The 13,115-nt window shown below is 43.0% G+C and overlaps 1 protein-coding gene across 10 annotated transcripts in view; it reads right to left on the bottom strand.

Annotated features, from left to right (window-relative positions):
• The window catches only part of LOC125458829 (probable G-protein coupled receptor 174), a 76,441-nt gene that overhangs the window by 20,937 nt on the left and 42,389 nt on the right, over window positions 1-13,115 (bottom strand). For 5 of the 10 annotated variants that reach the window (XM_048544543.1, XM_059651288.1, XM_048544547.1 and 2 more), the window contains one exon: window positions 1,826-1,877. The exons of 2 other annotated variants lie outside the window; for them this stretch is intronic. The gene's annotated coding sequence lies outside the window, so the exon portion shown is untranslated. Of the gene's footprint in view, window positions 1-1,825; window positions 1,878-1,975; window positions 2,276-13,115 lie in introns of those variants that run through there. 3 more of the 10 variants (XM_059651289.1, XM_048544542.2, XM_048544546.2) reach the window with 1 other exon arrangement.

Raw genomic sequence — 13,115 nt, 5'->3', positions numbered from 1 at the left:
ACTTAGTGGTGATGTTAGAATGCAGGAGAGATTTAACATGGGTGCTAAAAGTTATCTAGGGTTTTGGTGGGGTGGGTAGAGAGAAATTGTTTCCATTAGAAGGACCGTGAGTAATCACAGGACAATGATTTAAAGAAAATGCAAGGTTTATTGTGTAGGTTTGTTCTAATCTAGAATTCACTGCTTGAGCTGATAATGAATCAAAACTCAATGGTAATATTTAAATCGAAACTGGACAAATTCGGAAGGTCAAGAAATGACAGAGCAACGGGAAGAGCAGTGAAACATAATTAATTTTAAAATTCTATTCAAGAGCTGGCAAAGGTACAATTGGTTAAATGACCTTCTTCTGTGCTGAGGTTCTGTGATTCTGTGCTATATACAGCAAGGTTGTGATCGTTGGGGAATGGAGCACATTTCACTAGATTCAGCTAGTATTTGCTACAGCACAACAGATCTCCCTTTTCTCAGCCCAGACAATGTGGCAGTCTATTTCACACCACCCCAATGTGGCATTTTGTCTCATACCTACCATCCTTGGGGGCTAAGTCAGATTGCTAACTAATGACAAATGAACAGTACTGCACTTTCAAACACTGCCTGACCATGGGTCACAAAAGACACTAAGAGCCAGGAGACAAAGAAAGTTTAATGTTGGTTGAATGGTCAATGTGTAAGCCCAAGCCCTAACTGGATCACTTCTGGTTATTGTGATGGAATCATTGCCCCAGTCATTTTAAATGGGACCGTAATATGCAAAAGTAATAAAGGAATTTGTACAAACTGAACAATGTTTTTAATATGCTTCATCTGTCAGCCCTGAACCTTGTTTAGTCATGGGTTACAGTATGGCAATGGTTTATAACTTCTAGACTTTATAATTATGACTTTATTTTTCGCCATACTTAGAATGAGGCTAATTTTAATCTTGAGAAGTGGCAGAAGTGATAGCGAGATGGTGATCTATTAATGACCTTGTCCATTTTTGAAAATGAAGATTGAGTGAGGTGTATAACTGAATGAAAAATCCTGGGTAATATGTATTCTCCAACAAAAGGGAAAAAATATGATTGTCAAAACTATTTGTTGGGGCCATGCTGTGTGCAAATTGACTGCAGTTTCTGCTGCATAAGTAAACTGACCACACTTCAAAAACAATCCATTGGCTGTAAAGCTCTCTGAGAGATTATGAAGCCAGCAAGATGTGATATAATTTCAGGTTTGTCTTTAATAGACAGCTCTCATTATTTGTCATGAACCTATCAATTAAAGTTCAACAGATCACGACTGAAAACGTCAACAGAGAAAAAGGGGTTTTGTGTGAAACGCAATCTTTCTTTCAATTTATGTGGAGGACTTTTGAATTTACGTTACTGGCATGATAGAAGACTTTTCCTGACTTCCACCTCCATTTTGACTTGTGTGTTTCGTTAAATAAAACATAGAAAGTTTGTATTAGATTGTGGGATGGTCTATTTGCAAGTCAAGTAGGTGCAGGTATGTAAAACATTCTCCACAAGCCATTCTCAGTGGGTTATCCTCAAACTTCTTCATTCTGAATTATGTTTTTTTCAGAGTAACACCATCAATTTTAACTGGGACCCACACAGACACAGACACACATACACAGACACGTACAGGATGTCAGTGCTATGCCAGTTTAAATGGTGACAGTCATAGACTCAGGAACAGAAAGAGGCTATTCGGCTCATTGGTTTTCTGATAGCTCTTTGCAAGAGCTGGCCTGCCATGACGCCGCTCCCAACCCAAACAGCTCAGATGAAAAATATGACATTTGAAATAGAAGATTAACACTAAACGGTACCTTTCACAATGGATCCCTCTCACTTCTCCGTGAAATCACTCTATAGAGTCACCTATGAAACATAGAACAGGATTAAGTGACTGACAGATATTTCAACCCGACTAACATTCAGGCCGAACTATATGATGTACTGTTGAATAGGTGCAGTACCTATTTTTTTTTCAATCTGGTGACATCTAAAGGGAGAAACTGAAATAGCGGAGTTTTGTTCGTGTTCCAGTTGATGCGGGAGCGTACCTTCGCCCTGATATCTCCGTGCGTGAGCTGTGACTGACTCCGCACGCACACAGGAACAGCGATCGGGGCTGGATTCTGGAGGATTGCTGGTGTCCGTGAAAGCGACTTGAGTCTCCAGGAAGGGGAAGGAGAATTTAGAGAGACCCAGCAAAGAAATCATCACTCTCCCTTCCTTTCCCGACACCTTGTACAAACAAACTGCTAGCTCTGAAACTTGAACATTACTAGGGGTGGGTGGAGGGGGAGGTGGGCATCTTATTTGATGTTGATCACCCAATGAACAAATGAGTCACTCTACCAGGCAATGCCCAATCTCAGGATAGAAGCTGAACATGTCAAACAGCAATCATTCGGAAACATGCAAAAACATGCGCTCCAGTCAGTTTCAACCCACAAGCACCATCGCCACCAGAGACAGACAATTTGCATACACAATATCAAAAGAAGGCCACGTAGTTAGAACAAGAATATACGGCAATAAACCTCTTATTCTTGATTCCAAAAGATATCAAACTCCCCTTCAGCCGAAACATTGCTCGGTCTTTTGCGTGATCTGCCGTTTTTAAAATGACCACTCTCTTTTCCCGCAGCTTTATTGAACTGGAATTATTTTGCACGATGCACATTATTTTGTGACCCCTCTGTAACGTGAGCGTTGCATAATATTTAACCGATGCTGGTGGTTAAGAGCTAGATTCTACACAGTATCGAGAACTATTAATATTTTCAGCAATGCCATGTTTGAGCAGATAGTTAAAAGGGGGGTTGTTTCAGTAGAATTTATTTGTAAACGGGTTTCAAGAGATGAATGAGTTGGAAGCTGATGTAAAAATAAACTTGCTGTAAATGGACAAAAAGATGTGGGTGCTTCAGTCCTTCATCGGAATGAATGTACAGTTCAAAGTATTTTGTTTTGGCATGAACAGTCAGTACTCTACTTAGAAGAACAGCTTGCATTTATATTTGTCTTTAAAGTAATGATAACATCCCAACCATCTCCCAGATATGGAAGCAGACAATAAAAAATAATGAAACTGAGTGCAAGGAGTTGATTTTAAGTGATCAAAAGCTTTGTCAAAGAGGAGGGCTTTAAAGATGCTCTAATAGGAAGTGAGAGAGAACGTGGTGGAAGGGTTTAGCGAGAAGCTTCCAAAGCCTAGCTCCTCGAGAGCTAACGATGAGGCTGAAAATGGTCGGGTGAAGAGAAGTGGCAGTGGAGATAAATATGATCCTCGAACTAAAGGAGCGCAGAAGTCTCCTGGAGATGTAAAGCAAACAATTAAAATTGACAAATGAAACTCGTAGGGCATGAGCAAAAGAACATGCCATTTCCAGGACTGTGCTATTAAATTGGAGTCTGCATTTATATTCTGGTTAGTTGGGTAGAATAATGGTTACTTCCCTCTAAAATGCATTTCACATACACTCGACCTTCTTATAACCAGCACGTGGCCCTCCCAATTTTACCAATCCTCCAGATGCATGGTTTTAGCCAAGCACGTTTACAATGGTTTGTGGTTGACTGGCCACTAAGAACTTTGGAATTTTGTTAAATTTCGAAGTTAGAATTGAATTGAAATCAAACAACTGGCTGAAATCTTAAGCAGATGATTTGGAGTGACTGGAACATGCAATGCTTGCCTTTATTGGTCAGTGCATTGAGTATAGGAGTTGGGAGGTCATGTTGCAGCTGTACAGGACATTAGTTAGGCCATTTGTGGAATACAGCCTACAATTCTGGTCTCTCTGCTATAGGAAAGATGCTGTGAAACTTGAAAGGGTTCGGAGAAGATTTACAAATATGTTGTCAGGGTTGGAGGGTTTGAGCTAAAGGGAAAAGCTGAATGGGCTGGGGCTATTTCCCATGGAGTGTCGGAGACTGAGGGATGACCTTATAGAGGTTTATAAAATTATGAGGGGCATGGACAGGGTGAATAGGCAAGGTCTTTTCCCCAGGGTACAGGGAGTCCAAAACTAGCAGGCATAGGTTTAAGATGAGAGGGGAAAGATATAAAAGGGGCCTAAGTGGCAACTTTTTCATGCATAGGGTGGTGTGTGTATGGAAGGAGCTGCCAGAGGAAGTGGTGGTGGTTGGTTCAATTACAATATTTAAAAAGCATCTGGATGGGTATATGAATATGAAGGGTTTAGCAGCATATGGGCCAAATGCTGGCAGATGGGACTAGATTTGTTTAAGATATCTGGTCAGCATGGATGAGTTGGACCGAAAGGTCTGTTTTCATGCTGTCCAGCTCTATGACTCTATGATGCAATGTGTTAACAAGTGACTAGTCAGGTACACATTGGAACAAGTCAAATCTGTGGCTGGTAAGAAGCAGAGGTTTTTCTCTTTCAATAGCACAACATCTGGAGGGCAAAGTTACAGCAGATTACACACATGACACATGCTGAATTTTATCAGCTGAGTGAGGATCCCATATTTGGGATGAAAGTCGGTGTTGAGACAGTCTTTGTCAGTAGCAAGACATGTTCAACTTTACTACAAGTGACTGCCTGACTGAGTCTGAAGCCTATGAAGTGTCGCTGGGGGAAGTGTGAACGTAAGCTCAGGATCACAGGCAGATAAGTTAAAATTCCACCTGACTGAAGGTCAGAGGGGATGCCCCAGCTGGGAGGTCAGTGATACCATAGGTGTTGCCTTCCTTGTCCACATTTCTCCTTTGCTTTGTAAGGCTTTGACCCCATGATACTCCGGATGGGCCACTTCCATTAAATTAACAACCTCCTGCCCTTCATGTGCCAGGAAGCTATCCATCCTCAGCTAAATCCTGTTAGCACTGAAAACTGGCTCACAATAAGGTCCTTTGACTGCCCCCATCTCCATGAAGCAGCCAGCCTATCCCCTCAACTGCCACCATTAGAATACTGGACTGCCACCATAATGGCACTCAACCATTGGTGGGACCTTATCGGGAGCCGATTCAAAATCGATTCCTTGCTATTTTATTGGCTGATTCACCTTCCAGTCTGTCTCCTAGGGACCAGTAAAATCCATTTCCAAGTTTTCTCATGTCTAGCCATTGTAAATCTTCTGAAAATTTGGCTAATAACTACCATGATGGAATGTCCAATTATGAAATGTATACATTTTCTAAGCAGACAGAGGAAACATTGAGATCCACCACGCTGAGGGAATGTAGAGAAATAAAGCTAATATTTGGTACCTAAAGAGTTTATTTTTTATACACTCAGGGGATAGGGGCATCATTGGCCAGGTGGGCATTTATTGCCCATCCCTAATTGCCTTTGAGAAAGTGGTACTGGTGATTAACTTATTGAGCTGTTGAAGTCCATGATTTAGGTAGACCCACAATGCTGTTAGGGAAGGAGTTCCAGGATTTTGACCCAGCACAACCTTCATCTTAATGTATGTTTGACTCACTGTTATGCTGTCTATTTACCCAAATTCTAACATGACAGGCATAGGCCCGTGGGCTTGCCCAGAACTTTTACAAAAGTAGGCAGGAGAACTAGCTGGGCTGGAGTCTCAAATTCAATTTCCTGACAGCAAGTTAACATGCTAGTATTATGTTCTCCAAATCCATCACTTCATTAATGGCCAAGTCCATAGGCTCACCAGCTGTCCAGGCTCTGCAGGGCCCTGTTCTCCAGCAGTTTTCTTGAGTATCAGAGACCTGAGTCATTTCTTCCTGCACTGACTGCAGGCCCCTGTCAGTGCTACGCTCACCAGTATGTGTCCTCAAGCCTACGCTACAAAACCGACTGAGTTTAATATTTCTGTATTGGTGGAGGGTGGAGAGGAAGACATTATCACTGCATCCTCTGAGGTACATGGCTGTTCCTCTTCAGAGATGTGGTGCAAGGGGCTGGCAGAGGTGGGCCTGGAGGCTAGTGCTCGCCTTGCTCCTATCTTGGTTTGGTAACAGGCTCCAGATACTGCATAGAACAACAAGGATCCTTACCCCAAGGATCCGTTAAAATGCTTGATAGGAACCGGTCAGTATGAGATTGGAGGTTTTCTCACTGGACAGCTCAGATAGCCAATTTCCACTTCAGCACATTCCCTTTGCTCTCCTGCCAACTCAGCTGCCTGCTCCTCCAAAATGCCATATGCCATGCATCATCCCAGACAACTACCTTATCTGGGCACATTCACAGTTATTGTGCACCTTCCTCTCCTGCAGAAAGAAAACTAAGAGACATTAACATGGATACATGATGACTACAGTTGCATTGATAGATACAGAATGAGATGTCAATCCCAGGGCCGTCATGGTCCATTTGTGTTACTAGGTACAGGAATGCTGTATAGGGCAAGTTTGATGTTAAAAAGTTTGGAAAGGTAAGTTTTGCAAAACCAATACGCAAACCAATTCAACCCACAGCCATCTTTAGTGGTTGTGCCCTCATTCCAAACGAAATGATCAAATGTGTATATTCTCCTAGTTGTGATGTAAGGTCAGTGAGCTGAAAAATGCAAGAGACGCTGACTTTGATGCTCCTTTTATGATTTCAGCGTGAACCCCGTATAAGTGAGTGAGGTGTCAGTGGTACTACATCAATAGTTGAAATGAAGTGATAGATATTGACTGTGCTCAGGGGACCTGACAGAGATGCCTTTTAACTAGCTTGCAAATGAGCCTGGAAGGTCCTGGTGGGGATGAGACAGACTTGCTGGCCCAACTGTCCCCTAAGATTTGACTTATTTTTTAAATTCACTCACAGGATGAGGGTATCTCTGATTGGGCTTGACTTGACTTATGACCTGTTCATGCATATGTACTTGATATTTTCTAATCAACCTGTTCAAAGATGTTATGAAACACCTCTGCAGCAAATGGACCTTGAACTAGGGCCTCCTGGTCTAGAAGTAGTCCTCATGCATGTGAGCTGAACAGAACAGGAGAATTACAAATACCTCTGCTTTTAGGTCTGCCTCCACATACATATCACAGTTTGCCCAAAGTTTCCAATGCAAGACGAGCTGTGCAGCTCTATTTATGTCACAGCACTACTTCAAGCTACTGACACAGATTCCAGCTAGATAATACCTTGGCTTCAGATAGCAAATCTTTGAAACCATACTAGAAAAGCTCAAAGGTTTTTGACACTGATCAGGCAAGGCCGTTCTTCGTAAAGAACATAAACTGCCCTTTCCGCATCAAACCTCTAGGTACCAAGAATCTTCCCCACGGAGTTACTGCACAATTTTTTTCCCTTGTACATGAGCTGGATCATAATCCATGTTTGTCACAAACTAGGTCAGCTATGTCATACTAATATACAAAAAAATTCTCTTTTTCCAGACTCCTGTGCAATGTACACTGCTTTCACTGCTAATGTAGTCCTTTTCCTCCTGATTCATACAGGGCCACGTCCATGACGCTGGATCTCCATTTCATTTAGCATTGCATGCAGTGAACCCTCTGTACAACCCAATGAAAATATTTCTGGTACTATGCCGACACGATCAGAAATATTACCAAAACAACATTATAAATATCACCAGGGACAGTATTTCTGAAACCATTCGCTACCTTCCTGTAAGAAGTCTATTTTCCTCCCCCAGTCCTTCTGATTCTAACTGCCTCAGCACTCTAAGCTTTAAATTTAGGGAACTACAAAGTAATCTTACACACGCCATTTACATGTCGGTTTCGGAACATGTGTTATTCCTCATTGAGAGACAATGAGTGAGGGGGAATTTTGCAGAAATAGGAACGATGTTAGACAGTAAAGAATGGGTGGATTTGAAGCATTACTTGAACACGAACTATGACAGTCTGGTAAGGCACCATGCTGTGTGAAAGACAAGTTCAGGATATGATGAGCTATAATTAGCGATATAAGGGTGATTATATTAATTAGACAACAATTAATTAAACTCTGCCTTTGCCAGTTTAATTGCAATACTACTTTGCAGTAAGCTGATGAATGTACCACCAGATAATGACACAGCGAAAGAAGCAGAGTATTTGCGACTTGAGCTAACAGGGCAATTAATTATGTTCTTTCTGAACCAAAAATGATTGAAGCATTTCAAAATTAAAAGCAAGGACAAAATAATGTTTAATATTAAACCAGGTTCAAGGCAAGAATTAGAGCGAGAGAGGGAAGAACGATTTGATGAAGGAGAAAAAAAAACAGACGGAAAGGAAAAGGAAATTTTATTTTAATTTCATTTTAAATATTCTCTGCAAACCTGAAGGAATAGAATTACATTGCTTGTAGCCATTAACTGTCCATGACAGAGCTACTGTTTGGCAGTGACACTTTCTATATTTATAAAGAAAATTTTAACTGAATTAGGATAACAAACATGATCCAGTTCATGTACAAGTGAAGCTGGATGAACACAGCAGGCCCAGCAGCATCTCGGGAGCACAAAAGCTGACGTTTCGGGCCTGGGAGGAGGGGAAAACCAACCCAGCTCGTCCCCGCCTCCCTAACCGGTTCTTCCTCTCACCCATCCCTTCCTCCCACCCCAAGCCGCACCTCCATCTACCTACTAACCTCATCCCACCTCCTTGACCTGTCCGTCTTCCCTGGACTGACCTATCCCCTCCCTACCTCCCCACCTATACTCTCCCCACCTATCTTCTTTACTCTCCATCTTCGGTCCGCCTCGCCCTCTCTCCCTATTTATTCCAGTTCCCTCCCCCCATCCCCCTCTCTGATGAAGGGTCTAGGCCCGAAACGTCAGCTTTTGTGCTCCTGAGATGCTGCTCGGCCTGCTGTGTTCATCCAGCCTCACATTTTATTATCTTGGATTCTCCAGTATCTGCAGTTCCCATTATCTCTGATCACAATTTTAACTGAATTAGACCAGTTTTAATTTCCGTGCAGAGCTCAGTTTTTTTTTCCTAATCTATCACACAAATATAGCAATTTCATACAAACGTACACACAGACATGCGTGTTAAGAGCAGGAGCATACGATTCGGGTTGTTGATGATGCACCTTCAGAATGCTAGCTCAGTCTGTTTTGCATCCAAACTGTGCTCATTATGATAATTTAGGGAAAGGGGTGTACAACTTTTGACTAACAGCGACAGATTCTCTTAGCTGAAGAGGTAAATGTTGAATAGGGCCTGCCCCTACCACCATTCAATAAAATGTTACTCGATCTGATTGTAACATCAACTCCAAGCATTCCATCCATTCACATTTCACCCTCTTGCTGATCAAAAATCTAACCATCTCTGTCGTTAAAAAAACATGAAAAAACTCAGCTTCCAGGCGCTTGAGCAAGAGGGTTGCGAAGACTTTTAGTCCTCTAAGTGAAGAATTTCTCCTCATTTTTGATGGACCGCTCCTTGATTTTCATTGCTGAGTTCTAGATTGTTGCAGACAAAGAAAACACCCCTTCCGCAGAAAACCTTTAGAAACCCCTCAAAATCTTAAATGTCTCAATCAAGTCACGAGTTACTCTTAAAAAAAAGACTTTTCACATTTTCCAGTTGTTTTTTGCCCACGCAGCTATATCTTTTGTAGCCTCCTACATTCGCTTCACAACTTACTTTTCCAACTATCGCTCTGCCGTCTTAAAATTTTGCAACTATAACTCTGGCCATTTAAGTGTGAAAAGTATTTACATAAAATGTAGAGTCGAAGCCCCAGCACTCACTGTGCAGCACACCAGTTAGAAAAGACCAGTTTATGTCTGTTCTATTACTGGTTACCTAGCCAATCTATACTCCATACTGATATATACTCCCTACATTATCAACCTAATTTTCAACAAAATCTTTGATGTGGCATCAAATGTCTTCTGGAAATCTAAGTACAGTACATCCATAAGTTCCTAATTGTCCACTATATATATTAATTCTTCAAATAAATTGGTTAGCATTATTTCCCATTAACAAAAACCCATGCTAACTCAAAGATAACAAGATGTGGAACTAGATGAGCACAGCAGACCAAGCAGCATCTTTGGAGCAGGAAAGCCTACATTGTGGGCCTAGACCCTTCATCTAGGCCCAAAACCTCAGCTTTCCTCCTCCTAAGATATTGCTTGGCCTGCTCTGTTCATCCAGCTCCACACCTTGTTATCGCGGATTGTCTAGCATCTGCAGTTCCTATTATCTCGCTTACCCATGGTAACTCTATTGGATTTGTTTGAATTTTTTTAATGGTTCTGCCATATCATCTTTAATGGTAACGTCAAATATATTCCTTATTTTCACACCATCCAAGACATAAGCCAAAACAAAGTGCAATATTGTTTTGACAAAGCTAACAGAAGAACAGCCCAACACAGGCAGCAAATTTTGGGCTTCTCCACTTAGTCAAACATCTAATCCTTTACCTCAAGTTTATTCCTACCTATACGTACTGGTGAGCACTACTAGTCTTATTGCTAATTAGACACTAAATAATTCCTGATGCAAGGAAAGATTTCCCCACACACAAAAAAGTACCTGGGAAAATAATAGAGACCAAAGTAATTAATTTAGGAACCAGTGGAATGTTGAGACAGAGGCAATTGTGATCTTTTATTTCTTAAAGATGGACATGGATGATCAGACGACTGTACAGGATGGGCCAAAAGGCTAAAAGTTAATTATTAGGCTTGACAAGCTACAAGACCTTGAATGCATCCTTCAAACATTCTTTTATGGGCTGAAGATGACACCTGCAGCTTGTTTCACTGTAGCTGTTCTTTTACTGTACCAGCTAACAGTTTTGTTTTGTGTATCAGGGATAATGGGAACGGCAGATGCTGGAGAATCTGAGATAACAAGGTGCGGAGCTGGATGAACACAGCAGGCCAAGCAGCATCTTAGGAGCGGGTAAGCTGACATTTAGGGCCTTGGCCCTTTATCAGAAAAGGGGGAGGGGAAGGGGGTTTTGAAATAAATAGGGAGAGAGGGGGAGGCGGATTGAAGATGGATAGAGGAGAAGATAGGTGGTGAGGAGACAGACAAGTTAAAGAGGCAGGGATGGAGCCAGTAAAGGTGAGTGTAGGTGGGGAGATAGGGAGGAGATATGTCAGTCCAGGGAGGATGGTCAATCGCCTCAACCTCTCCACACCTCTCACCCACTCCAACCTCTCCCCCGCAGAACATGCAGCCCTCCGCTCCAATCCCAACCTCACCATAAAACCCGCAGACAAGGGAAGCGCAGTTGTAGTATGCTGCACTGACTTCCACATTACTGCGGTCAGACGCCAACTCTCCAACACCTCTTCCAACCGGCCCCCTGAGCACCAAACCTTCGACAACCTCATTACCTCAGGTGACTTCCCACTCACAGCCTCCAACCTCATTGTTCCCCAACCCCGCACTGTCCGCTTCTATCTCCTTCCCAAAATCCATAATTTTGCCTGCCCTGGTCGACCCATTGTCTCCGCCTGCTCCTGCCCCACAGAGCTCATCTCCACCTATCTGGACTCCATTTTCTCCCCCTTGGTCCAGGAACTCCCTACCAAAGATATTTTTTCCCTCCCCACCCTTGTCTGCTTTCCAGAGAGACCACTCTCTCCGTGACTCCCTTGTTCACTCCACACTGCCCTCCAACTCCACCACACCCGGCACCTTCCCCTGCAACCGCAAGAAGTGCTACACTTGCCACCACACCTCCTCCCTCACCCCCATCAGGCCCCAAGAAGATTTTTCACATCAAGCAGAGGTTCACTTGCACATCAACTGATGTGGTATACTGTATCCGCTATACCCGTTGTGGTCTCCTCTACATCAAGGAATCCAAGCGGAGGCTTGGCGTCCGCTTTGCAGAACACCTGTGCTCATTTCACAATAAACAGCTGTGCCTCCCAGTCGCAAAACATTTCAACTCCCCCTTCCATTCCTTAGACATGCCATGTCCATCATGGGCCTCCTGCAGTGCCACAATGATGCCACCCGAAGGTTGCAGGAACAGCAACTCATATTCCGCTTGGGAACCCTGAAGCACAATGGTATCAATGTGGATTTCACATGGTTCAAAATCTCGCCTCCCCCACCATATCCCAAAACCAGCCAAACTTGTCCCTGCCTCCCTAACCTGTTCTTCCTTTCACCTATCCCCTCCTCCCACCTCAAGCCGCACCCCCATTTCCTACCTACTAACCTCATCCCGCCCCCTTGGCCTGTCCATCCTCCCTGGGCTGACCTATCCCCTCTCTACCTCCCCACCTACACTCACCTTTACTGGCTCCATCCTCGCCTCTTTAACTTGTCTGCCTCCTCACCACCTATCTTCTCCTCTGTCCATCTTTGATCTGCTTTCCCATCTCTCCCTATTTATTTCAGAACCCTCTTCCCCTCCCCCATTTCTGATGAAGGGTCTTGGCCCGAAACGTCAGCTTCTAAGATGCTGCTTGGCCTGCTGTGTTCATCCAGCTCCACACCTTGTTTTCTTGTTTTATGTATTTGTTGTTCTCTGTGCTGGCTGTTTGTTACACTGTCCAAGAGACAGAGTTTTGTCCCTTCACCTTGGATCTGGATCGCAAACGGTGCCAGGAACAACCTCAGCCTCTAGCCTAACCATCGATCAAGGGGACCGTGACAGACAGAAGGATGTGAGACTTCTTGTGTTTTTCCTTTCTTTTCATTATTTTACTCTTACTACTATCATTGTTATTACTTAATAAACACCCTCATTTAAGCAAATTTCTGTTGATGAGTCTTCTCTTAACGATATTTAACTGAATCCAAACCAACCGCTTGGATACACTCCCATCATCCAAGATAATAGCCCTTTTCAGAATGTCATGATTTGGTAATATTTTCCTTTGCAGTCACAGCATGCATCTGTCTCACCATCACATTTTCTGTTAGCATGGGGCGGGAATGTAGATATTCAGCAATTCAATGGTTCAGCTGTTTGTCCAAAGTGAGCTTGATCTCAGATCCAAAGGGGCTCTAGGTTCGAGCTCTAGCCGGTTGTGATCTTTTTGATATTCACTTATCATAGTTCTACTTCTCACAGAATGAAATGATATTCATCATTTTTCTCCCTCACTTTGTCTGCGTCATTAGCTTACACTCACAGCATGACTATGTGTGACACAGCAGTAAGTGAGGTTCTCAGTCTTCCTGCAATGAGGAATTCACATAGTTCTGGGTCA

Source organism: Stegostoma tigrinum, chromosome 15 (genome assembly GCF_030684315.1).
Source record: "Stegostoma tigrinum isolate sSteTig4 chromosome 15, sSteTig4.hap1, whole genome shotgun sequence".
NCBI classification, from domain to species: Eukaryota; Metazoa; Chordata; class Chondrichthyes; order Orectolobiformes; family Stegostomatidae; genus Stegostoma; species Stegostoma tigrinum.
Note: the sequence above shows the minus strand (reverse complement) of the source record. Positions and strands in the feature narration are given on the sequence as shown.